The sequence below is a fragment of the Salvia hispanica genome, chromosome 2 (genome assembly GCF_029641045.1).
Source record: "Salvia hispanica isolate PSC_SH4W2 chromosome 2, Shi_PSC_v1, whole genome shotgun sequence".
NCBI classification, from domain to species: Eukaryota; Viridiplantae; Streptophyta; class Magnoliopsida; order Lamiales; family Lamiaceae; genus Salvia; species Salvia hispanica.
In genome coordinates, this window is record NC_142693.1 from 53,107,231 (window position 1) to 53,109,315 (window position 2,085).

The 2,085-nt window shown below is 40.6% G+C and overlaps 1 pseudogene; it reads left to right on the forward strand.

Moving 5' to 3' along the window:
* Positions 1–262: 262 nt before the first annotated feature.
* LOC148932626 (uncharacterized) lies at positions 263–1,878 on the forward strand (annotated as a pseudogene).
* The last annotated feature ends 207 nt before the right edge of the window (positions 1,879–2,085 follow it).

Genomic DNA, 2,085 nt, shown 5'->3' on the forward strand with positions numbered 1-2,085 from the left:
AGCTCTGGCGACGGAAGGGCGTCAATTTGGCCGGAATCGCTGGCATAGGTCTCGCCGAAGAATTTAAAGCGGAATCCGGTGTGTTTCTCCCATGAAGAGGGGGCATTGCAGCGGAATCCTGCCCCGGCAGTGGCAATGGACGCTTGTTGGGGTCTGAACTTGCCATTGATTGATTGAGAGAGGTAGAGAGCTAGCAAGCTACAAATGCATAGCTGCTTAATTAAGAACAGAGCACATTAAATTTGGGGGAGAGAGAGGGGAAATGGGGAGTAGATCTGCGGAGATGGTTACGGTTTTAGAGTGGACGTCCCAAATTGATTAAAGAGATTTCTCAAAAACGTATGGACCAGATTTGGTCTCTAGTTCGGTCTTTAAAATTGGTTCGACATTGATCACAACTCTCTCTCTCTCTCTCTCTATATATATATATATATATATATATAGTATCAAATCTGGGCCCTTCATTTTTTTAATCTTGTGGTTAGGATTAATTTGCAATTAACTTAATATTTTATTCAATAAAAACTTGCTAAGGGGTATTTTAGGAAATCAAATCTCAACATACATAACGTGATTCTCTTTGAATTTTCACACAATCTTCTTCACTCTCGCAATTCACGATCTGCTCTGCGTCGATCTTCTTCAATCTGCCATCTACGATCTGCGTCGATCTTCTTCATTCCACGTTTAATTCAATTTCGAAATATTCACGTTTAATTCACGTTGCAGCTGGTGTTTCATTCTTTTCGGGCTCATCAGAATCTGCTGGAGGTGCTGGAGGGGATCGGCCATCGGCGGCGGCGGCCTGCTTGACGAATTGGGTGACGTTGAGCCTTAATTCACCACGAGTTCTGCTTTAATTTCTCAATATTCTACATCAACACGAGCATTTTGCTACGCCAATTCTGACTCTAGGGCGTGTTTTCGCGGCGTTCAGCCCCTAATCCGCCACAAATTAGTCTCAGATTCGAATCAAATCTTCGGTATGTCTCTCCAAGCACCAGCCGCCGATCTCTAGCGCTTGATCGGTTCAATTTCGTTAAGCAACTGCTCCGAATCGCTACGCGATGCGCTGTACCAGATCCGGCGCCCTCTAACCGCGATCGAGGCCAATCCGTTCGTGCAGATGAGGACCAACGACCAGAGGACGAAGACCATGAAGCAGATCTCAGCGGCGCAGGAGGATGTGGACACGTGTTTGGATGATTTGGGAAAGTTGGAGCGGCGGCGGAGCTGGTGAAGGTGAAGGTGTACTTGAACGGCGCCGGAGATTTTCTGATCGATTACGTGAGGGCGGTGCTGATGGCCGCGCGATTGCTGATGTTTGAGGCGTATAACGTTGATCGGTGGAGGAGGATAATCATGAATAATTATGTGTTTTTGGGTGTATTCTTCCAGTTGGTTTTTGTCGTTGGATTGTTTTGCGCTCTGTTTAGAATTAAGCCTCTACCTAAATTACTTCATTCAACCAGACTATTACTTCATTTAGTTACATTATTACTTCATTCACCTAGATTATTACTACTTCATTCAGTTACATTATTTACTTCATTCAACAAGTATACCTCTTCATCACAATAGGATTTTACTCAATAAATTTCAATTGAGTTATTCCTTCAGTCCATTACCTTATTAAATGAGGTTATAGCTTCATCAACATTGACATACATCATAATAAAGTGGAATGAAGTAATAATCTACTGGAATGAAGTGATTAACTATTGGAATGAAGTAATTAACTACTGTAATGAAGTAATATATCTACTGGATGAAGTAATAAACTACTTTAGAGGCTAATAACCTGAATTAATTTATCTAATTTAGTATTGGAAAATTGCCATCACGAGGAAGCTTAATATATTTGACCGAATTGAATAAAAGTGAGAAAATAATTGGTTGTGTTAATCTTTGTGTGTTAATTCATGATTGGTTGTCAAATCCACGGTATTTGAGTTACTTTATGATTGGTTGTGTTAATCTTTGTGTGTGTTTCTTATTTTTTCTTATTTCTTATTATTTAGTTGTTATGCAGATTACTGGCAAATGTATACAGTGGAAAATAAATATTACTTGGGAGAATTGCTC